Genomic DNA, 26,234 nt, shown 5'->3' with positions numbered 1-26,234 from the left:
GAGACTGGAGCCCATTATCTACACTAATATTATAAAGAGGAAAACTTTGTTTGTTTGTTTGTTTGTTTGTACTGAATAGGCTCAAAAACTACTGGACCGATTTTAAAAATTCTTTCACCATTCGAAAGCTACATTATCCACGAGTAACATAGGCTATATTTTATTTTGGAAAAAAATAGGGTTCCGTAAGATATTTGGGTTTTTCGGACACAAGGTGTAAAAAATCAACCAGAAAAGTTACTTATTTTGCGTACGCTGCCTAAACTATAAAAGATAGAACCATAAAATGTTCTAATTAATTGTAGATCTTATAAATATCTACAAAAAAGTCCGCGACACACTATACCCATCTATGTCGAGTGAGGCACAGCAACCATTTTTTTATTTAAAAATCTTGAATTTTTTTGGACTACATTTAAACGCATTTATTTTACTCATGCTATTAATCCTTATCAAAATAAATGATTTCATCACTAAGAACAGTTTATGGAGATAATATTTGGTCTTTGAATGATTAAAATTGGACGTTTGGTTTTGAAGTTATGGCGAAATTAAAATATTACGATTTCTGCTGCACGGCCCGTTGTATTATATAAAGAGGTAATGTCGTTAAGTTTGTTTGTAGGGGGTAATCTTTAGACTACTGAACCGATTTTAAAAATTCTTTCACCAGTAGAAAGCTACATTATTCCTGAGTGACATAGGCTATACGGGATCTTTAAAAACCTAAATCTACGCGGGCGAAGCCGCGGGGATCAGCTAGTACATTATAAAGTAGGGCTGCCCAAATGAGACGCAGGTATATTTGAGTATCTAGTAAATTGAAGTGAAAACTTCTTTAAGCTGGTTGGACGATTTTGAAGGTTGCATCACCGACATGTTAATGTTAATAGTGTTCAGAGGGCCGATTGATGTGAAATCTAAGCTAATGTTAATGGTTTTAATTGACAAACTATAAAATGTAAGATACTAAAGTTACTTTTAGAATTTGATAATCCAAAAAGTACCTCATTGTTATTTCATAGTTTTCAGTTTTCACATCTGTCCCCTGCTGAGTAAATACCATTTTTTTTACTTGGTTTATTTTCTAGATTTTTTTAAAGATTATAATTGAGGTATGTAACTTATTATATCCACAAACTTAGATAATTAGCTTTAATCGAAGCCCGTAAAACGTCTTGCTACTCTAATGAACAGTTTTGCGAACATTATACCTAGATACCTTCCCACTTGTGGATCTCGTCGGAAGTTTTTGTTGACAATGCGATATCGCGTAGTTTTGAGTGTCAGTCATTACTTAAGTACTTGATGTTCTTCGTCTGGTTATTTTTCCTATTTGCAAAATGAACCAAAAATCTATTAAAGGCGTAATGTATTGTGCCGAAACCCATAATATAAACAGGGTCTCAAAGGAGAGGAAAGGGTAGTGGTACTAAAAGCAATTCTGAATCCATCTTGTAACCGCAATGGACGCCTTGTCATTTGTCCGCAAATTGTCTCTCTGTGAGCCACGGCAAGTATTTACAGCGTCCATTACATTGTTCTAAGTAATCTAAACGATTCAAGTTTAAATATTTTGGTGGTTTGTTTTGGTCCCTTTAATACCTAACCTAATGACGTGCCCGTTGACGAAGTCGCGGGTATCATCTAGTCGCAGAATAATAGAAGATCAATAGGTACGTACCTAATAATAGTGGAGTAAGTTAATCCTACTGCGGCTACTCGAGATAATTATGGCGACGACTAATAATGGATTGAGGGGTGAACTTAACAAAAACTGCTAACTTCAATATAACCGTCTGAAAGACAGACGTTAGCCAGTGGAGTTCGATTTGTACAATAAATACAAATAAATATTACGATTATTTATGGCATACGACATTTATTGCCTTATTGTTGCATAAATACTTATAGTTTTCTGACAAAAAAAGTGATAAAAAGAAACAATCATCATAATATAGATACTTAAATATGTAAAACACGGGATGAATCAAAAACCTCCTCCTTTTCGGAGCAAATAAAAAGGAGCTCCTAGTCACTGACTGACCTGTCGACGCCTAACCCAAATCATTGGACCTAGAACGCTAGGTTGGTTCCCTTTATAATGTCGACAAGGGATAACGGCGGGTTTTTTGAAATTCCCACGAGATAGGGAATAAAGAGGATTTAGATATATTTTCAGGAGGAAGCCGCAAGGGATCGCTAATGACACAATAGCATTTACAGTAAAAGCATTTGCGCGGAATACTACGCAAAAATGAACATACACTTTTTGAAATAATATATTCTTATTGATTTATCTACTTGTCATACAGTGGTCAAAGTCTTATGTGTCAAATCTTTTTTGCAAATAAAGTTATATTATATATTATTTAAAATAAGAGATAATTTGTGCGTTTATTAAATATCAAGTTAAATATCAAGTTAATACTCGTAGATACTTTAATTTACCAAAGTACCTATGCAAATTATGGAGTCTCTCGTAAAAATGTCATAAAAATCTCATCAAATGCTGTAAATTTGTATTACGCGACATAAGAATGTCGCTCTGTTTCGGTATAATAATGTACTAAGTATACGAATTATTTGTGGTAGGTACCTACTTTCCAACAAGACTTCGGGTAAAATAATGAGATAAAACAAAAGCGTAGTAAAGTAGTAGGTATCTAATGGATAAGTTTGTTAATCCAATTGATGCCACTATCACACGAGTAGATATTATAGACCAGAGGGGAAGCTTCACACTAGCTCACGCACACCACAACGTGCCACGGACGCTCGCTCCGTGCGCCCAGTTTGGCGGCAAACGGGGCGTCCGTGACACGTCGTGGTGTGCGTGAGCTGCGCTAGAGTGAGTGAACCTACAGCCAGCCGCTAGTATGAAGCTTCCCCTCTGGTCTATATATCTACTCGTGTGCCACTATGGTTAAGATAAGAGTAAACAAAATAAATAGATATAAGAACCATACTATACTAATAATTAATTATTATTAGTTATACTTAGATTCAGTTTATTTCAAACAGAGTCCCACGACTTCGTGGACGAAATTTCCTACACAAATTCAACCCCTATTTTACCCTCTTAGGGGTTGAATTTTCAGAAATCTTTTCTCAGCGGATGTCTACGTCACAATAGCTATCTGCATGCCAAATTTCAGCCTGATTCGTTCTGTAGTTTGAGCTGTGCTTGATAGATCAGTCAATCAGTCAGCTTTTCCTTTTATATATACATTTACACTTACTACTACACTTACACTACAGATACACTTGATGGAATAATTGACATGAAAATATTATGCTTTAGATACGTGGGTACGTATTTTATGGCTCAACGAATAATTATTGGAAAATGTTTAAATTATTTTAACGCCATCATAAATTATACCTAAGTACTACCTACTCTTACTTTAAGCGAATGTAGGCCTTCTTAACTATGCAGACTTCAACGTTAAAATAATATGTAACTATATTTACGATCACAGTTTTGTATTTCCTCTGTTAATTTTGTAAGTTAAATTTGTTTTATAATTTAACCATCGTAACATTTTTTTTCATGGCAGCCATTTTGAAATTATTATAATTCGTTGTTACAGCAGCAATAAAAATACACATTCTGTTAAAATTTAAACTCTCTACTTAATACGGTTCACGAGATACAACCCGCTGACAGACAGACGCGACGGATGGACGGACGGACGGACAGGAGAGGCTTAGTAATAGGGTCTCGTTGGCAACCTTTGGTTACGGAACCCAACAAATCAAGATAACAAATTTCAAAATGACCGCCATACAAAAGAAAAAAATTTAAGTATGACATGTTATATTGTTTTGTACGATGGTACGGAACCCTTTGCGTGCGAGTTCGACTCGCATTTGACCGGTTTTTTAATTAAAGGTTATTTTTATACAAGACTGTGTGATTTTCATTTTCATAAATATGGCTATTATATACATGAGCTGTTAACGCGAGAAGAGGAAAATACGTAAACAGTAATAATTTTGGACACGTTCGAGCGAGCATTTCATTTAAAGTCTTGAGGAAAATGTTATAATATCTTGTCGCTCGGTAATAATAATCATTTCCACAAATAATTCAATAAAACTCGCTACCGTTAAATTATTTTTTATTTAATATTTTCATCGTGATTATATTTTTTGGGGTTGATGTGGCGAAGGTACGGCAGGCTTAGCACAGTCAGTCTTAGGTATCTTCCCGGTTTTGGCACGTTTTAACAATACAAAAGTCACGAGAAACCGTAGTCGCACTATAGTTAAGCTTGGGCTGCTGTGGTAAAATTGTTAAATTCTTTTTCTATGAGTCGTTGCGTACTAGGCCATACCACCCCCGAAAAACAAAGTAGTGGCTAGGTACTTGCCTAACGATAAAAATGAAATGTGTTTCTAAGATATTTTTAATGTCGAATTGTTAGAGAAACTTCAGGACACACAATAAAAACTGTCATAAAAAGTCACGAACTAGTTTTAGTTGAATTGTAGGTGGAAACAAAAGTTGTGCCCGTATACGGTAGTAATCGTTTCGAACTTTGATATGGGATACTTACCTATATTTTTATCTCTTTTGAACAATGTTTTTATTGATGACATATTTTGTATTTGACTTTGATTTCGGTGCTATCCATGCATCAAATCCATGGGAATTAGGAATTAATAATTTAGAATGAAACACTACTTACCTAGAAAAAAACGAAACGAAAAAACTTCACTTGATAGAAATACCAAAAATGATTTCAGGGTTTTTTTACTGGTGGTATCCATGATGGATTTTCCTCACAAGAAAAAAAAGGGGTATAATGTATTATCTCCATTCCCAGCCAAATCGGTTTCGTTATTATAGCGTGAAGGAGTAATAAATAAAGTTCCGAATTTTCACATCTATTATTATGTATATAATTTTTATTGCATTTAATTTGGTTTTAGTTTAAAAAAAACTGTATCTAGCAAAATTGGTTCAGGTTCAACTGACGACCTAAAGTTGCTTAACAGTTATTGAATGCGCATGGAGAAAGCAACTGTTTTATTAGTTTTATTTCAAAGATGATACCTTATACGTATATACCTACCTATATTTGATAATTCAAAAGAGCTTTTAATTACAAAGGCTTTCACACTTGAATCAATCAGTGTTATCATCTTAAAAGTTTAGACAAGATCGGATTAGATTACTAGATTACCCGAATTTAAAGTTTTAATGAGCATAAATTAATCTCCGTAACTTTATACTTCAGTGCTATCAAACTTCATAATACCTACATATTATCTTCAAAGATTTACTTTGAGTTTAAGTTATTGTTAGTGTTATCGAATGAAGTAAATTATAGGTAAACGTTGATAATACTGCTTAGTAAACTTGAACCAACAGCTCAACAAACAACCAACTATATCAAACTGTTATGTTGACGCAGAAGTTGGAGCGCTCAATATTCTGACCATTGAGTGAACAATAATTATAAACATCTGTTTAGCATGTTACTGTTTTGATGAATAGTTTGTGAACTCAGTAAATTAAATTGATTAAGTTGTAAATATTATGCGCATTATTGCTACTTTTAAACCATTTTCATTTGCCGAAATTATTATTTTCCTTTTCACAGGGTTTTTTCACAGAAAGTGAGACTGTGTTGATCCCAGTTACGCACCTACAACTTTTTTAGAGCTATGTGCGTTTTAAGGAAAATATCATGAGGAACCTGCATGCCTGAGAGCTATCCATAATGTTCCCTAATGAACCCTTCTCATCCTGAGAGGAGACCCGTGCTCAGTAGTGAGCCAGCGATGAGTTGATCATGTTGATTTAAGTAGTATTAGGTACTTATTTGTGTTAGCATCTCACTCCAGCGAAAAAGTATGCCAAAACAAATAAATATCACCCGTAATTAATAAGAAGGGGACAAATTTACTATCCAGGAAAATGTTACGTCAGTCGAGTACTCCACAGCTATAAACGTTTCTTTATCGTCCATGTCCCTGGTACGTGACTTTCGCAGGCGAAGACAGTAGCAACCGTCCATCGCAATATTCTTTAGAACGGAATTTGCGCTGGAAAAATTGCAAAATTCAACGACACTGTTGAGATGAGTTGTTGCTTCGAGTAGTGACGTAAAGATGTACTTGATAGACGATAAAGTTCTTGTCACTAACCGGGTAAACTTGTTCTCTTCCTTCACTTAAAAATTATACTTTTTAACCGACTTCCAAAAACGAAAATCTGGATATTTTTGATACATATTTATATCGTTTTTATAAGAGGTCTTAAAAAGGAAAAAAATTACATTATTATATAATAAAACTTATAGCTAACCTAATCTAATACCTGTCTAATACCTAATCTAGTACCTTCATGTTCATTAGAAAATACTGACTTTTCCGGGCTGAACTGAAAACTAATATTTTGCACAAAAATATCACTTTGCGCTCTGCTATCATCAGAAAAGGTGAAACACTATGTAAGTAAACTAATTTCCTTACGGTGTATTAATTGATTACACGGTTAATAACGAGTCGAGTTGATAAAGCAAACAATTCTCGAAATAAAAAAGGACTAGATATATAAGTGTAAACAATGTTACCATCAATATCTCTAATATGGTGTTTTGTATTCAAAATAGCCCGCGCTACTTATTATACAGACGAAAACTCCACGGACGTATTTGATGTTTTCAAAGAAAAGTATAACAAAGTATACAAAAGTGCAGCAGAAGAAAAAAGTCGTCTAAAAGCTTTTGTTAAAAATTTAAATATTGTCGGCGAACTTAATGAGGTCACAAAGGAGCGCAAAACGTTCTTTATATTAAACCAGTATGCAGATTTAGATCCGAGAGAAATTGAGGAACGTTATGCTGTTAACGTTAAACCTTGTAAGTACTTAAATGTATACCTAACATGGTTTGTTCAGTATGAATAAACAATGCTTATTCGCTTTTTAAAATCTACTTTTAAAGGAGCATAGCGCCAGATTTGAGGCCAACCCGAAAATACCGTACCTATAATCTGCGACAGGTTGAGATGACAATCGGTGTATGAGGCGGGGAGACGCCCCGCACATTCGCAGGTCACCCGCGCTCGCCCGCACCGGGTTAGTGCGGGGGCTGTGTGGACGTGCGGGAGTTCCCTCCCCGATCGGTATCTCGACCTGTCGTGGACTATACCTAGCAGTGTAGTGTGTAATAATGAAATAAAAAGCGTTAGGTTTACCATGATAATTAATACGATAATCTGGCTTAGTAGGTACTCTATAAAAATGCATTTGTTTAGGAAAACTTTAGCTCTATTCTAGAGGCCCCGATTCTCTAGTCTCTCTCAAAACTAAATTTAGAGTATTTGCATCCTTTTCTTTTTACTAATGCTAAAAAAGGAACGGAACATGACTTTCACATTTAAAGACTCTAAATTTTAGTGCACAATACCAATTTAAACAGTAGGTTCGCGAGTGCGTGCTAAAATCACGGGTTTTACCATCTAAAAATTAAATTTAGAAATGTCAAACTGCTTCTGTCCTTTTCATATTACAATAGTAAGAAGAGGGTGCGAATACTCTAAAATTAGGTTGTGCTTAGAATAGGTGCCAATGTTTGACTTATTGGACGTAATGTGGTATAGAACGACATAGGCTATATGATGTCTGCATCCCGGCATGACAATATTATTAGGTAGGTACGGAAAATCTAAGACTTCCCACGGGATTTTTAATAAAACCAAAACCCACGCAGGTAAAGTCGTGTGCATCATCCAGTTTAAAATAGATATTTTGTAGATTACAATGTCAGTAATAAGCAAGACGCCGAATATTTGGGAAGCCAACGAAAAAAGGAACTAAATACGTCAGAATTGTACGACTTGGACAATGCAGCTAAACTTTACGAAAATTACATGGCAAAGTACAATAAAGGGAAATACAAGAAAAAGTTCAACTATACAATACACTTTTATAGATTTGTAAAAACTCTAGTCGAAAGAAATAAGAATATTCACCAAGGCATTGAAAACACACCCTTTGATGAAACTGCAGATATATTAAAGGAACCAAATGAGTACTTTTTCTGAAATTTTATGAAATAAGAGTTCCTTTCAAATGGATTTTACGAATAAATTCTGGTTCCTCATACTTACCTACTTTTAATAAACGTTTCTCAAACAGGTTTGTTCTTATTGAAAATGGGTGAACTATGTCAAGTCCTATTTCCATCGCAAATAGTTTTTCAAGAATGTGCGACTGAACACAGTCACATGTAGACTTTTAAAAGCATTCCGAGATCCAATAATACTTACCGAATTGAAAAATCTGGTAAGGTTAAAAATATGGTAAAAATTTATGGATTTCTTACTGTTACATTTTGGAAATACTTTTGCAAAACTTTTGATAAAGCGCCACAACATTATGGTCTGGTTTGGTCTGGTGGGAGGCTACAGCCATGGCTAGTTACCATCCCAAAGGCTAAGCCATGCCGTAAACCTTTAAAAAACCTAAATCCACCCGAACAAACTCGTGAGAAACAGCTAGTTTTTATTTATTTATGCTTTTAAATATAAGTACCTATAGTCTTGGTGTTTAAATAAATTGAAAGCTTTATTTTCTCATTTTACTGGTAAAAAGTAACAGACGACTAGAAAAACGTGGAAAAAAGAGTACATCGGAGGTTCACAAAATAAATTGTAAGAATATTACTCACGTATTTCGACTTACGACGTGCGTAGAATAAAATATGTAACAGTCATTCACATGTCTTTTATAAATTACTAAAACTTACAGACCTACATGCTTTTAAAAACGCCTTAAGGAGATAGGTATTCCTTACAGTAAGTAAACTTTCAATATATTCACAAAAATATTCTTTTTTATTTAGCGTTTAAACTATCGTGAGTGATTTCCATTATACATATCTACACACGGCTTTACTCACGTGTTAAGTCGACGCTAGCCCGACTAGTTTAGAACCTATCTGGACTCACGTGGTCAACGTAAGCCCGACTAGTTTCTAACTAACGTCGGGCTAACGTGGACTTAACACGTGAATAAAGCCGGGTGTGAGATTTGTATAGTTTTATTTTTGTAAGATAAAATATATTAAGATAAAAAATTGTGTATCTACACCATAGGCTTGTATGTTTTTATTATGTTTACTTGTGTTGTTGTTGTGTGCAATAAAGTATAAATAAATAAATAAATAAATAGGCAAACTAGAAATGACTCCTGCGCTCCGCCACAAGAAAATCCAAAAGTCATTCCTGCAAATGAGCTTAGTCTTTTATTATATTCCATTGGATTAAAAAAAATCTATTTTACAACAACGTTTAATAGAAAAAAATAGTTAATTAGTATGTAAAGAAAATTATCCTAGCTAAGAAGATGATCATTGCGAAATTAAGTCTACTTTGGAATCGAGTCATCCAAATCAAATATCAATTTATTTTAATAGCTAAGGTATTATAGTGGGTATGACAAATTATTCCTTCGAGAAGATCAATTTTCGTTGGGTACATTATGGCTCTTTGCTATAAGGGTATCTAATCCAATTATAGCATAAACTGCAATACCTTTGTAACAAGGATACAGCAAGACGTGTAGATAAATAATAATAACTACAATATTGCATTGTAGTCGAGATCGATTTTATGAGACAAGCACAAGTAATAGCAATTGAATGACCCTACAACAGCTGATGATCCTCAAACGGTTGAAGAGATTTTCATCAAACATACCTAAGAACCAGATTAAATAGGTTTTCAAATAAAAGAAAACTCAATCGGTGTATCGGTTTAAAAAGAGTTTCTTTCTGTTGAAATTTTTGTATGCCGGTGATTAGGCTGTCCCCGTAAAAATACGTCCCACGTGAGCATTGGGGCTCATATTATATTGCAAACGGCTACACTTATTTTCAGTTTGTCACGCGTGCGATTAATATTCAATGATTTATGTAACTGTCGTTACGTGACAGAATTTTTTGTACGAATTGCGCTCGTGCTATCCGCGAAGTGATGCTTATCGTGAACGGTATTTTGGCTATAAATCATTATTTTGTCAGATATGACATAACCTGCTTTGAATAAACACGTTTTGATTTAAATTGGGTTTGTATACAGCTGATAAGCGAGTCATAATGACCTAGTTACAGAAAACAAGTATCCTTAGTGAGTTTTCATCATCATCATGATCAACCCGCGCGCCGCCGGCTCACTACATAACATGAGCTTGGCCAAGTGATGGATTGGAAGACTTCAAACACCATTCAAAAAATTATGGAGAACTCTCAATGCAGGTCTCCTCACGATGATTTCCTTCACCGTTACAGCAAGTGATATTTAATTTCTTGAAACGCACGTAATTCTGAAAAGGTCGGGATTGAACCCTCGAATAGGAGACCAAAGTCCTGATGATAATAAAAACTTATTAGTATGCAAGGACGAATTTAATACCATTTAAATAATATTGACGTTCGTAAAGAAGTCAAGTACAATTTTGCGAATTTTGCGTGCATCCTAATGAAACTATGCTCAGCAGTGTACCGGTGATAGGTTGAGATGGTGATGATGAAGATGAAAATTCATCCATTGCTTGGTAATAATAACAGATTTCACTGCAAAATGACACTCTTTCCCGATAGCATGTTTCTTCACGGATCCTTTTACGTGCCATATTATGGTGTAAAAATATTTTATAGCTACTTTTACGAGTTCTTTATTTGCCAGATTAAGAATAGCACATGATCATAAATTATTTTAATACCTAACTTTCTGTGTTGTTTTGTGTGTGAAAATATACACAAACAGTACCTACGGTGAAAAATTCGTTAAGGCCTAGGCCTAGATTGCAACTAGTCGCGACAACGTATTTTAGTTTGTTAGTACTATTATATTATCTTCTGTGGTTTAGTGCTTGTTGCAATCTTAACCCAAGTTAAGGATGATGAACCGAATAGAACTTATTTGTGCCTTAATTTGGCCTTTTATATTTCCTCCTTGCCTCTGAATATGATTATTATCTGATAAAATTTGTTTATTAATTTTTGTCAAAATTGAGTTTATTATTTTTGTCATTCCGAAGTATTTACTTGTCAGTGTAGAAATCTTTAGATGATATTGTGAGCCTTCATTGGTTAAGACTTTAATGTTCACAAAATATAAGCTCTTGATTGGATAATGACGATTACTAAGAATAACAAGCAGACTTCGCTGAAAATAGACTTAAGTTAGAGCACTAATATAAAAAAATACTCCTCGAAAGACATAAATCCTAAGCATCTAGCTTTGCGGTGATTATATTGAAGTTTAGCAATTTCGTTGCGGATAAGATCGGCCAATCCATTATTCGTTGCCGCCATATCGGGAATATCTCCAAAAGGATCAGTCCACTTGTTCATAAAATACTGCTTTACTGTTCTTTTGTTTTATGGTCGTATTTTCCCGATAATGTATTGGCCACAAATTGACGCTGTTTATTTTCTTGTGATTCTTTCTGCACGAAAACTTTTACATATCACTTTTTCTGGTACCTATTATCATTAGTTTTTTATTCGTTGACAAGTTTTTAAGCCTTGACTGCGATCTCATTTTTAGCGAGACATCGCTGGTAGATACAAACTCCAAACTATTGAGGCTCTGTTCGTGCTTTGGTTACTGATGATAAATGACAAGTGACGATACAGTCTTTTAAGATTTAAATGATGAAAGATGTTAGAGATTCACATCATGTATTACTTTTTTCGGTTTGTCAAGTATCTACATAAGTCCATAGCTAGAACAAATAAAAAAGACTGGAGTCAATTTATCAATTTTTAATTACCTGACATTTTATAAAACAAAAATTGAGAGGTAAAATAGAATTCAGTACCTAGATCATGTGGGCTTTAAAACTTTTGAACAGCAGAATTACAGAGGATTTGTATAGAAGTTTCATCCCAAGAGACATTAAGGTAACCCAGACGAGTCGCTAGTAATTATTTATTATGTGGCGTGAGAGACGAATTTGTCGTAGCATGAAATAGCGCTTCATAATATTTGAACGCTCTTGTTGTTTGCTTTATTATCTAGTGAAAAGTTATACCAACGTTATACCTATAATATTGTGACAAATTAGGGAATCATTATATATCTATCTACCTATACCTATACTAATCCATACCAATATTATTATGAATACGAAAGTAGTCTGTCTGCTAGCTTTCCATTCCGAAATTGGGTACAGAGATAGGTTGTACCCGTGGAAGGACAGGAAAGGCTACTTTGTGTCCTGGAAAATCATACAGTTCTGATTAGATTTTTAAAAAACCCGGATGAAGCTGCGGGCATCGTCTACTGATAATTTAAATCGATTACTCTCTGATTACTTTAGGCTGGAGAGCGATGATGTTGAAGTAAAGCAATCTCGTTTCGGATAAAATCTCCCAAAGCATTATTCGTCGCCGCCATATCTCGAATGGCCCCATTAGGATTGCCCCGCTCGTTCATTAGATACGGCTCGGCTGGTCTTTCAATATCGATCATGATATTGATAAATGTTACTGTGTGGGTACTCTATCCACGGAGAGAAGTTAATATAAGGCTCTCTCTGTTACGTAATCCCATACAAATGATAGAGACAAGGTTTTCCATTTTGAGTGACCAACTAATCACAAACGAGCCTATGTTTTCCATAGTAACTTCCGAACGAAATTAGTTAGTACGGAAAACGTAAGTTCGTTTGTGATTCCCTACGTGTATGAGTCTGACTTGCACTTGGCCGATTTTTTATTATACTTCAAAATATATTTGGAGTAGTTATTAGAATATTATCATGTTACAGTTTTTTTTTTTTAATAAATTATAATTTATTTACACAAAAACAAAAGATTACAATGTTGATTTCTTCGTGCTCGTAAGCGCTTGGCGGCTTGTCTGAGCACTGCACATTCCTCTGTCGTTAGCTTAACAAGGTAGGTATGCGATTAGTTGTAAATAGTACAAGTATCTATAAAATTACTACAATAAGTTTTTATGCTTACTAGTCTAATATTGTAGGTAGTGTGTATTATCAACACAATGTAGGTGGTTTTAAAATACGTACGCGTGAACGAGTTTCAAATTCTGCATACGAGTTGGACCTTGCCACGCCAAAATACACCACGCCACCCAGCACCGATTTCGATAAAATGCTTCACAGTATTTTAACACGCAATGAAAAATGTAATTACTTAATTTATAATCTCGTTTGCGAAACAAAATTGTAAATTTTGAATTCTTTCAGGCAATAGGAGAATAGTCCAATGAAACATAAAGCAGCATTTTTTCACAAAATTTATGTTGCTCGAATAAATTTAAAAATCACTGCTATGTTGAACACCGGAGTGAGCTATTACGTTGTGCAGTGATAGGAAGATAAATCGATAACCGATACTTTTCTCATTATACGGTAGGTTCGGTTATTGGATAGCTTACTGGAAAAACTCTTTACTTGCATCATCTAAAAGGGGCTCATAATATTTTAAATATTGTACACTAGTCAATCACGCGGGAAGAAAAAGCTTTTTAATTGTACTTTCTCCAATATTGGTACTTATTTTGATCGCAACTATATTTTAGAGCATTTGCATCTTTTTCTTACCAATGTAATAAGAAAAGGACAGACACACTTAATCTAATTTAGAGCTGTCAAACCTCGTGACTTTAGGCGCCAGTCATCAACCTATTGTTTCTTCATTTTCGAAATTAGAAATATGATTTCGGCTTTGTTTGTTTGTTTGTTTGTTCACTTATAAACTTATACATTTATATATCGAAGTCTACAATTTCCAAGGAACTTTAGAATTGAGAAAGGAAGGAGTAAAGATAAAGGAGGTAGTCGCTAAATAATTTTTAATTTTGACGAATATAATTATTTGAAGTTTTCACATGTTTTATATTGGAAATGGGTCAAAATGTCCAAGTATTTGCCAGTTTAATCTGAAAGATATTAGTAGTTAATCTAAGAGATTTTCTATGTTTGATGTTTTGTAAATTTCGATCAAACTTTAACGAGTTTAAATAAATAATTGGAACACGTAGAGGGCAACGTGTGGAAGAGGGCAACGTCCCTTCAATATAAACTATGGAGTCTGCGAAAATAAATAAGTATCTTACGAGGTTCATTACCTGACTTTCTTATGAGAAAACACTCTGCTATATTGAGGTTGTTACACCTTGAGACTCGTGTATTTTTGATGAAATTTTTCTTCAAAAATTAAATGGAAATTGCTGTAGATACTATTTTCTGTGAATAAGCTTAACTGTAACAAAAACTTACTTATTAAGTCAATGCCAAAAAAAAATTGTAACATTCAGAAGCTTGATAATAATAAACGAAGAATTTTGCCATCTCACTTTTTTTAAAGTGTAAAATAAATAAAATAAATAAAAATAAAAATCTTTTTTGTTCGAATAAACTTTTACAAGTACTTACGAATAGTCGGATGCATCTACCACTGGTTCGGAATGCCTTAAATTCGGAATGTCTGTAAACTTGTATAGGCGCGGTAGGCGTTTTTTTACTGAGTCACTGATATAGTGCCCATAGATGTAAAACTAAACTAATATGCTTTTAATTGACAAATTATAAAAAAATAATTTTTGATAAAAATCCAAAAAAACACTGGTATTTCATAGTTTTCAATTTTCACTAGGTAGCTGGTAGGTACTGTTGGCAGTCACCAATAACAGCCAATTTTTTTCCGTAAAAATAGGCAAGAAACTGTAACCCTTTGTCTTTTAGATTTCAGAATTTTCAGTTAGTGACTAATGCCTTATTTATCTAGGCACAAAACATAAACAAAAACTTTTACATTAAGAGAACCATGTTATCAGGAATAAATAAACATTTTATCACGTAATAACTATCACAATACCATTATCTGAAAATAGCGATGTCTCTAATGTATAAGTTTCTGTCGGGACTTGACATGTCTCGTATAATTGGATTGTCTGTACGAACACTTTGATGGTCCATAAAATGACACTTCGTAAGGATGTCGCCATATTATGCCAAGACACGACCTTCCAAGACCTCCGACCTCTCTGGCGCAACTATGCACTATCGACTTGTAAGCAAAAAGTCCTGGTTGGTATTTGCGGTAAGATTAGTTTAAGAAAAAATTTAGTACACACGTTTACTAGTATCGTAATACTTAATAGCCTATAGTCGCTAATACGCTCGCCTCGCACTATTTTCCTGGGTATGCAACTTTGGAGTTATGTGTTGTTTCGGTTAACATCGGAAAACATCGTGAGTAAACCTGCATTCCTGAGACGATATTCTTCCAATACGACAATGAATTTTATGAAATGAGGAAATGAGTCAATAGCGAAAGAGTGTTAGCCAAATTCAGGGCTATTCACTAAAATAACTTCTCGATATCGAGGCTCACTCAAGTGAGATAGCTCACTTCGAAAGCAAACTCACTTCACCTTGGTTTGGTATTCTGTAAACATCTGCTACGCACATGCGAAGTGAAGTGAGTTCGGAATGCGAACTCGAACGACTAGGGATGTGTCCTCTATGGTTAAGCGAATCGGTAAAATTTTTAAATCCGTCTTTTATCAAAATACGTACACATTTCTAATAAAATGTATGATTTATAGTTTTGGTACAAAAAAATGTACACATAAAAAAATAGATCTCATTTTTTAACGTATAAGATACCGAAATTACATTTAGCACCTACCGGTCTTTGTCGCAAGATGGCTGCGAATTAAAAAGTTTTAAGTTTGTTTCAAACCAAGTGACATTAGTGATCGAATTCGAAATTGTGGATTAAAAGTTACTATTGTTTTGTGGATTTTAAAGGATTTGTTGAGGAAAAAGTTTCCAAAAAATGAAGTAAGTATTGTAATTTTGCTCTTTAGTTACAAATTATGTTCATACTTAACAATTCGTGTCTAACAAGATTACATTTCGTAATACAGCATCACGGAAAGAGCGTCGCATCCTTCTCGGGCTCAAATTGAGTCTCTTTTGGAGTACTTGGAGAGAAACCCACGCCTTGCAAAGGGTTTCTCTAAAGTACCTAGTGCAAGGGACGCAGCCCGAAGATCTTGGGAGGCACTGGAACTCCAACTAAACAGCCTTGGAGGCTGTGTTAAAACTTCAAAACAGTGGACCAAAGTTTGGAGATAGATGCTCCACTGCCACAAACAGAAGTAAGTGAATGGTTTACATGACATGTAAACAAGTGAAACATTGTTTAAAAAACCCTGGTTACACTTAAGCTGTTGGTCCCGGTTATTAGCATTAACATCTCACCTAATGCTTTGCCTCAAAGGTGTGACATTAAAAAAAAGTATTTAGTGTAGGTAACTAATTCTGTTGTACATAATCTACTAACTTTAATAACCCCAACTAAAATTTGGGCATTATATTATCTCTTTCAAAATGCTCCCTGTGGTAAACTTGTTAGATGTATGTATATAACAGAATAGCTCAAGTATTGTATTTAAAGTAATTTATTTTTAAACAAACATCTGTCAGTAATAAATAAAAATAGAAATACTATATTATGCATTTATTTACATTTTATTGTTTTATTCACATTATTTAAATTTGTTTTAGGACCATCAATATTACAGAAGCACTCCGAGCACACTATCAGATATAGTCATTTCTGCTAGGGTAAGGCTAATTTGCTATTGATTTTTTTTAGTTGAGTTAGTTACTAATAATATCTTATCAAATTTACATAAAATATACATAATATCTAATATTATTATACCTACTTTTTTTCAGAATCAGAGTGTTCTGCCTGTACCTCCTTCCCCACCGCACACCCCACCAGCTGGAGTTAGTGGACCACCGCCTTTGCCTACAACACACTCGGGCTCGGGTGCTCATCCCTCACGGCGCACGCTTAATGCCCAAAGTCGGCTGTTGGGATCACCAGCACAGAACCAGCCACCTTCCCCGATGACAAGTAATTATAATTTACAAGATAACTAGAAAATGCGATAGATTTAGAGTACCTACCCAATAATAAAATTATTGTTTGTGTCTGTAAATATACCAACAGATTTGAATAAGAATAGATTGACTTTAACTTTATAAATTCTACTAAATTACTTACTTTATAAATTCTACTAAGAAGTTATTTTTGTTCTAGCGCCATCCAACCGTCGCCATCCAACCGTCGCCATCCAACGGGACACGGCTACGTCTCAGGCATTGCAGACCATCGGGGAGGGGTTAAAGCTACTGGCGGAAGCTTTAATAAATATAAACTTAGGATCATTGCTCTTTCCCATTTAAGTACCTACCTACGCAAAGTTTGTAAGTTTGTTTGTAGGAAGTAATCTCTGGAACTATTGAACCGATTTTGTAAATCTTTCGCCAGTAGAAAGCTACATTATTCCTGAGTTATATAGGCTATAATATAATTTATTTAAAAAAAATATTAGAGATCCTACAAAAATTTTAATAAGCTACCCGTGCTAAGCCACCGGGTCACTAGTAAACAAAATAATTTTTAATCTGTCATGTCACTTATTACTTTTAAATAAAATAAAATAAAATTTTATTTATTTCATGTAAAATAACTAGTATCTCTTATAGTGTACCTAGTATAATATCTTATCTGTCTATTATATTTAACTAAATTTATATTAGTTAAGTTAGGTAATATTGTAATTAGGTAAATAGTTTAGGTATAAGAATAAAGGAAAATAGAATTATAATATAATACATGCATACTTCTGCGTAAGTACCTACTAAAATTAAAATATGTACAAAATTTTAGTTAAGTGAATATTATTATTATTTTTGAGAAAATAAATATTCCTTTAAACCGAAAATAATATTTGGTAAACAAATCTTGATGTTTTATTTCTTCCAATAAATGTTCTATTAACTCTTCGGAGAGTCGGTAATTAAAAACAAAGTCTCGAGTAATTATTAAATAATAGTAAGTGAATTACGAATCTCATTCGCTTGACGTCGACTTTTTTCGTCGAAGACGCTCCACTAGGTGGACGGACGACATCAGACGAGTCGCAGGGAGCCGCTGGATCCAGGCGGCGCAAGACCGTGGCGTGTGGAAGTCCCTACAAGAGACCTATGTCCAGCAGTGGACGTCTATTGGTTGATGATGATGAATAAGAAATTGAACACAATCTAGCCATGGTAGTAATAATTCTATAGGTACCTACTAACCAATACTGACTAACAAAATGTAACTGATAAACTAATTATTTTACTTTAAACAACTTATCACTTAAATTAAAGCTTAAATGTTTTATATAAAATCAATTAAAATCACTAAAGCAAAAATTCACTCCGAATTCGATAGCTCTCACATAACTTTATATTTGACAAGTGGATTGGAGCTTTGAGATGACGTAATTCGACAATCGAAGCTCGATCGAACCAAGAAATGGCGTTAGAGAATACCACTTGTGCCTCATTTATCCTGACCAAGTAGTTTATCTCACCGCCGCATTCGTCAATGCGGCGCCACCTGTACTATCGAGTTTTACAGAATACAAATGATCAAACTCATCGCGAATTCACTTGTCGAATTACGAAAAATGCTTTACAGAATAGCCCTGCGAGGTGATTTCTATCGCTGTACGGTCGCTGCCAAACTACGGTAAAGCCTTCTGTTTTATTTAAAACTTGAATAAAATTCTACGGTCTACAAACTCTTCACATCTATTTATACTATACTATGCATACTAATATTATAAAGAGGTAAAGTTTGTAAGTTTGTTTGTAGGGGATAATTTCTGGAACTATTGAACCGATTTTGAAAATTCTTTCACCAGTAGAAAGCTTCATTATTCCTGAGTGAAATACATTTTCATTTTCAAAAAATAGAGATCCATACGAGAATTGTTAGCAATACTGATTGCCCATTAAAAATGAAATAATTTCGTTTCTTTATGATATTTATCTAATTTTAGTACTTATTTGTTGTTCAAGTACAGGATACAACTGAAATTATACACAAGTTTCAGTTTCTAATATGTATAGTAGCCGTTTTTGACATAATATAGCGTCGAATGAATTCAATCTCCAATTTAAAGCCCCCTATTTCGTATGACAGTCCCCCTGAAATAAAGCTTGTTATATTTTTTATGCAATATTCGGATGAAGACCACCAGTTTACATAATATTATATATAAATTTGAATTGATTACGTTCAGTAATTTAGAGGCTCTGACAGACAGACAGACGGACAAGTGAAAATTTACTCAAGTAGACTCAGAGTCCTTCGCTTCGCTCGGTCAACAGTATTATCTACTCTGTGGTATTATTATGATCGGTTTCCACATAAACGCTATTTTCCATATTGTTTAAAAATTGTTCTCACGACGGAATACGCTGTCGTATCCCTGAGGATTTGCATACAGTATTTTAGAACTTTGAGTAGGGGAAAGCAGGTAGGATTCGTACAGAGGGAGCATTCGTACAACAGTCATATCTACACTATGCTACATGGTGACGCGTTTGTGTTTTTGTATATGTGAGGCCCGCTCATATTCATAGGCTCACAGCTAAGTGCAGTGGCTGTACAACAGTCAGTTTTTTTAGAATAATTTAAAACGTGTTTTCACACCGCGAAAATAATTTTTCGACTCATCTTTGACGACATTAATTCGTAATAAGCTTGGCTCAAATAGGCTACTTGACAATTTTTTTAAGTTGGTCTTAAATGGTTAATATTTGTCCTATTATATCAAAAAAATTAACACTATATTTTTTTGCGCCCTAAAAACCGTAAAACTTTAATTTAAAAAAATATTTTTCTTAGACAGGTGAAAACACTGTCGGCCATGTTTGGCCGATAGATTATCTGTGCTCTGACGTCATGCATTTGTAAACAACAGTATAACCCTGTGGTTAGATAGATTATCTGTGCTCTGACGTCATGCATTTGTAAACAACAGTATAACCCTGTGGTTATACTGTTGTTTACAAATGCATGACGTCAGAGCACAGATAATCTATCGGCCAAACATGGCCGACAGTGTTTTCACCTGTCTAAGAAAAATATTTTTTTAAATTAAAGTTTTACGGTTTTTAGGGCGCAAAAAAATATAGTGTTAATTTTTTTGATATAATAGGACAAATATTAACCATTTAAGACCAACTTAAAAAAATTGTCAAGTAGCCTATTGTTAAAGTAACATATAATAGTCTTTGGATAAGTGCCTTAGATTCATGTGTAAACATTTATTTTGGGATAACCCTCACCGTTATTTTTATTTTAAATTTATTGTTTGATTTTTTTGGTTGGGGTACCTTCGTGCAGTTCGGAGTGGGGTGGATTCGTACTTTACGAATGCACCCCGCGTGAGTTCAGATCGTTTTTGCACTAACTGGGTTATGGGATTCCAATTCTAAACCACTCCCAGATGATAACATGCAACAAATAGTGGTGGTGCCTAGACTAGCAGAGTAGAACTAGAGTGAAGAAACTCTCGGTTTGATCCTGAAATCGACATCTGCTAAATATTAGGCTAGGGAGTGTCGTTAAATCAAACCTAGTAGTTTCATAGCCTACCGAGCGTCAAATATAGGCGACATTTGACGCCTGCCAGTGTGGGTGAAACCTCGATGTTTTCTTTCTTCGAAGTTTCATGCCTGTCGTGAGCTGCGCTATAAGTCAAATTAGCAACTTCTTATCAAACGTCAAAACGCTGGCTTAGTACTTATGCCAGCTTGTATAAAAGATATACATAGATATGACGTCATAAACATTTGACATACTCTTTATATTTAAATCGACAACTTTAGAATCAGTTTAGAATGGTTAAAACTTACAATGGACGTGGATTTCACGAAATTTGGAAGATTTTCTGTTTAATAATAATTACTAAGAAATCGTTTATTTTTGACGTAGATGTCAAAAATAAACGACGCTATCCCAATTCAACTCCCAAAGAAATAACTCTTACTCAACAAGATCTATCATCAAGATTGCCACCTCCATCACCATCTACATCAACTGTGGGATGATGACGCTAGAAATTATGCAACCTTTTACCTTAGCCTAAAGTGAATGAGAATGCACCTAAAAAGACACAAAGAAAGGAAAAGTATTAGAAAAATTAAGGATATAACATATAATCCCGAAAAAAATAGACTGATAGAAAAGGAAAGAGCAAAAAAGAAGAACAAGAGAGAAAACAGAAGGCTAAAGAGATGAAACGCGAGTTACTATAACGGTAAATTAGAATGTTGATTAATGAATGACTTAAATTGTAACAAATTGTTTGTAAACACCATATTATTAATTATTACTATGTTTAAGGTTGATTCTGTGTTAATTTTGATATCAATAAATGTTTAATTTCATATAAAATAGCCTTTTTAATCCCTGTGTACGAAGGCTCCCCACTATGTACGAATGTACCCTACTCGATGTACGAAGCTACCTCGCGTGTGGGGTGCTTTCGTACGATTTCCATTTTTTGGGAAATTCATCATAGCTTTGTCATCTTACTTTGCATCAACACTGAACTACACTATAATTAAAGCCAGATAACTAGGTAATCCAGCAGCGTTGAAATTATTTTGAAATATTTATTAGTTTTGTTTTTACATGACCTAGAGTAAAAAGTGTACGAATCCTACCTGCTTTCCCCTACTGATATTGTAACGAAAGTTTGCTCCGTTGACACCTCCCTAACGAGAGTCCCGAAGGACTCCTATATGCTTCCATACTCTCTCTACTACTATGTGTTCAGGAATTCATGTTTTATTGAAAAATATATGTAATCATTATCCATTTTATACATGAAGTGTTTTTGTTTGTTGGTATATCCTTCAATCACGCCGCAACGGAGCAACGGAACGACGTGATTTTTTGCATGGATATAGTTGAAGACCTGGAAAAGTGACATATATAGGCTATTTTAGCGATTAAACTATCGTGAGTGATTTCCATTACATATTATATCTCTCACCTGGCTATACTCACGTACGCATAGGTACGCATGCGCGAACTGACTCTCTTTGAAAAATGACCACGGGTGGGTTCGAAACTAGTGGGGCTAACGTCGACTAAACACGTGAGTATAACCGGGTAAAAGATTATTACATATAGGCTACTTTTTATCTCGATAAATCATATTTCCCACTGCATTTTTAAGTCTAGTAAAGCGGACAATGTTGCGGGTATCAGCTAGTTATTCATATTATTATTTCAGAGAACGAGCTTCTATGATTTGCGAATTGCGTACTATAAAACTAATAATTTGCCACGCGAGAAAATTAGTAAATTATGTAGAGGTTATATTTTGTGTGATTGTGGATAGGAGACTTCAATATTTCTTACTCATTGTGTCTAAGAATAAAGGCAGATATATTGATCCAATTCTATATTAATCCACCTTTATACCGAAAGTCTCTTGGATAAAGATTGATAATATTTGTTGCGAGTCGGATGTATTAGGCACACGAATCTCTACGTTTTTTCTTTATTTTCGGACCCCCATAGCGAAGGTTTTATGGCGGCCATTGATTTATTGAAGCTTTCTAATGGTATTGAAGCTTGGAGACGAATATTTGTTGATATTTTGCAACGTTTTTAACCGTTTACTACATCTAGTATTTCATAATATCTGGACAAGAGACCTATGTCCAGCAGTGGACGTCTATCGGTTGATGATGATATTATTATTATTTCTACTAAGAAAACGGGCTACGATCCTCAGCACGAGCAAAACGACGCTGAAAGATAGATATCAACTCGAAACCAAAATAGATATAAAAAAACTGGAAACCAAGTTTTCTTTCTCTTTATTGCTACTTCTGTAAGATCAAACTTTGAAATAGAAGGAAGATAAAACTACCTGAAAAATAATTAATCATAGATGTTAAACCTTGAGTTAAAATAAAAATATAAAACTTAGGAATTTTATCCATTTAGTTTTAAAAGAACTTAGTTTTTTTCTTCCAATACCACTTTAGTAAAGATGTTCCCAAGAGGTACGGCCCTTCTGAATTCCTGTTAAACAGCTTTAGGCAGTTTCCTTGACGAATTCAACCTAGTTTTACATCCTCGTGTTTCTAAAACTTCCTATATTCAAAATAATAAACGGCTCTTTTATTTTGTGTGTTATTTTTCTGAATTTTGTATTGCTTAATATTTATTGCTATATATATATATATATTCTATATTATATATATACTTATATATATATAATATATATACTCTATATTTTAGTAATAAAGCTTCTGGTGCTGGTGGTGCTTAATCAATAGTTATTCTAAGCATTAAATACGAGTTGATAGGTAAGTTTTCTTTTACAAATAAATGGCATCATCATTATCAAAATCAACCTCAATCAATCCTCTCAGAATGAGAAGTGTTCGAATATAGTCTACCACGCTGGCCAAGTGTGGCTTGGCAGACTTCACACGCCTTTGAGGACATTATGGAAAACTCTCAGGCATACAGGTTTCGTCACGATGTTTTTTTTCCCCGTTAAAGCGAGTGATGTTTAATTGCCCAAAACGCACATAACTCCGAAAAGTTAGAGGTGCCCGTTATGATCAAACTCCCGACTTCCCGAATAGGAGAAGCTATCTGAATGTAAATGTACAAGTATGTAAAATAACTTGGCTCTTTGCAAATGAATATTTACAGTCACGTTTTGAAAACACATGTACAAAGGTTTGAACACAATATCGACGACTTTCATAACATTTATCGACAGACATAGGTAAGTATTTGCTTCCAGTCGATAAATTGTTATTCACGATTGTCGGAACTTACTGACGTATGTTTGTGTGAACGTCTAATGTTAGGTAAACCACTTTTCCTTATACAAAGATGTTCGAAAATATTTGATACACCCCGTTCTCACTTGTCGGCTGTCGGGCCCGGATTTTAATCGAATGTTACAGTAGCAAAACGTTTTATATGATTTCTTGTCGGTGTCGACACAAAATCGGTTTCAAACAAGTGTGAATAGCTTCCTATAAATTGTTCTGCCACTGGAACATCCGATTAAAATCCGGGCCCGACAGCCGACAAGTGGGAATGTGCTCTTTAACTAAATGTGCTGTTATTATATATGGTTACTAGCGACCCGCCCCGGCTTCGCATGGGTGCAATGTAGATACTCTGACATTTTGTTCAAACATCGTCATATTTCACCTATAAACCTTCCTCTTAAATCACTCTATTGGTGAAAACCGCATTAAAATACGTTGCATGGTTTAAAAGATCTACGCATTCATACATACAGACAGCGGGAAGCGACTTTATTTTATACTATGTAGAGAAGTTTGCTATTTTGTCTACTGCGTTCAATAATGAAAAAAAAACAAGCCCAACCATAAGTTTTCTGACCGAATAAAATTAATTGATATTGCTGTGTGTGAGTTACGACGCGACTTCATCCGCGTGGTTATTTTTTTTAATGTCACGGGAAAAAGATTTTCCGGGACGAAAATTATCCTATCCTGGTCTCTAGGATGCAAGTTAGATTATAGTTACTAGCAGTTTGACCGTCAAAAAGAGCATATTTAAATACTTTTCCGTTACTTCGTCCGTATGGATCTAGGGGCTAAAAGCGGAAAGCCCCTTGGAAACTCTTTGATTTTCCGGAATAAAAGTAGCCCGTGTCACTCTACAGGTCTATAAATATATGTATGTAAAATATCACGCTGATTCGTTGCTCCGTTGCGGCTTGATTGAAGGATAAACCAACAAACTAATAAACCAACAAACAAACACAATTTCGCTTTTGTAATAACATGGGTAGTGATGGATGTAATAAGAACCGTAAGAACTTAATAAGATAATGGATGTCTATGACTTATTCGATTAACCCTCAAATTCCAGCAAAATGGCGGCAGTTTCAGACTTCGTCAGGCCTTTTCTTTGGGTGATAAACGCTGTCGCAAATTGCTCACATTTATTCGACTCTGTAGGAGACCGTCACTAATGTGGTCCGAGAGAAATTACTCTTTGTGAATCCATACCTTTTATATCTTTTATATGGTAGCATTAAAGCCTATATATTGTTGAAGAAGATGATATTTTAATAAATTAGATTGGCAAAGGTTTGGACCAGACAATAGTTTATTCTAATGGATGTTATTTTTGTTAATCCTCGAAGTAAGAAGTTTTTCTTGTGTAAAAAGGAAACAAAAAACACAAAATATATAATAAAGTTAAATGTGTCTACCTATTGAAGATCGAGATAAAAGTTCTCTTTACGTAAACATTTGAGATACAATAATATAAATAGAAACATATTTTATTAAGGCAAGATTTTATCTAAGCAGACCTATTAAAATGAGAAAAATCTTACATGATATTTTAGTCAATTTACTAACTGTTCTGTAATATATGTATCTTTCTTCTTTTTCGAAATATAATATTAGTAGCATAAAGTTTAACTCCTCACGCGTCATATTAACTTTTTGTGTCAAATTTCATGTCAAAAGTACGAGTCCTTATTTTAAAGGTGAACCGGCACGTTTGACAGTTTACCCATAGAGTTAAAATGGCGCGTGAGGAGTCATTTTGTACGGACTATAAGTACAAGTTTGATTAAGGTTACGTAAGTGACCTGACGATATTCTACTAAAGTACTTCATAGGATAGTAATCTCTCTAAAACATGAATGACTATCAGTATTTCATCTCTTTGGACGGATTGAATCAAATAATATTTATTTTGATTGATACAAGATTCATATCACTGAATGTAAACCATTTTTTGTGTCGCTCTGCTCCTATCATATGAAATTGATTAAATTTGTCAGTGAAAATGGGGCCATTTCATTAAAAAAATAATTGATTCCATGAAATCGGTAGTCCGCTAGCAATAAATATGAAGCGTGAAACAAAATTATTAAGGTTATCATTTTACTGGATTTTGGTGTTATTTTTCCTTCTCATAAATAAAAAAAACCGGCCAAGTGCGAGTCAGGCTCGCGCAATGAGGGTTCCGTACTACAGTCGTATTTTTTCGACATTTTGCACGATATACGATTTCAAAAACTATGATGCATAAAAATAAATAAAAATCTGTTTTAAAATTTACATGTGAAGATCTTTCATATGATACCCCACTTGATATAGTTATCTTACTTTGAAAATGGAAAATACTACCTAATTATTAGTTTATGACCACATTTTTTTTTTTGTGTGATGAAATTCACGGTTTTCAGATTTCCCCCGAATGTCAGCTATAAGACCTACATACCTGCCAAATTTCATGATCAGACATTGACAGACCGACAGACAGACAGACAGACAGACT

General features: G+C 34.3%; 2 long non-coding RNA genes across 2 annotated transcripts in view; one reads left to right on the top strand and one right to left on the bottom strand.

Annotated features, from left to right (window-relative positions):
• The window catches only part of LOC138403170 (uncharacterized), a 410,491-nt gene that overhangs the window by 232,970 nt on the left and 151,287 nt on the right, over nucleotides 1-26,234 (bottom strand). The window lies entirely within an intron of this gene.
• Nucleotides 15,386-18,157, top strand: LOC138403155 (uncharacterized). Its single transcript, XR_011237444.1, has 4 exons — nucleotides 15,386-16,161; nucleotides 16,571-16,630; nucleotides 16,745-16,928; nucleotides 17,115-18,157. It is a non-coding gene; the product is annotated as an uncharacterized lncRNA (long non-coding RNA).

This window comes from Maniola hyperantus, chromosome 13 (assembly GCF_902806685.2).
Source record: "Maniola hyperantus chromosome 13, iAphHyp1.2, whole genome shotgun sequence".
Taxonomy (NCBI): Eukaryota; Metazoa; Arthropoda; class Insecta; order Lepidoptera; family Nymphalidae; genus Maniola; species Maniola hyperantus.
The sequence above is the reverse complement of the archived record's forward strand: the minus strand, read 5'-3'. Positions and strand labels throughout refer to the sequence as shown.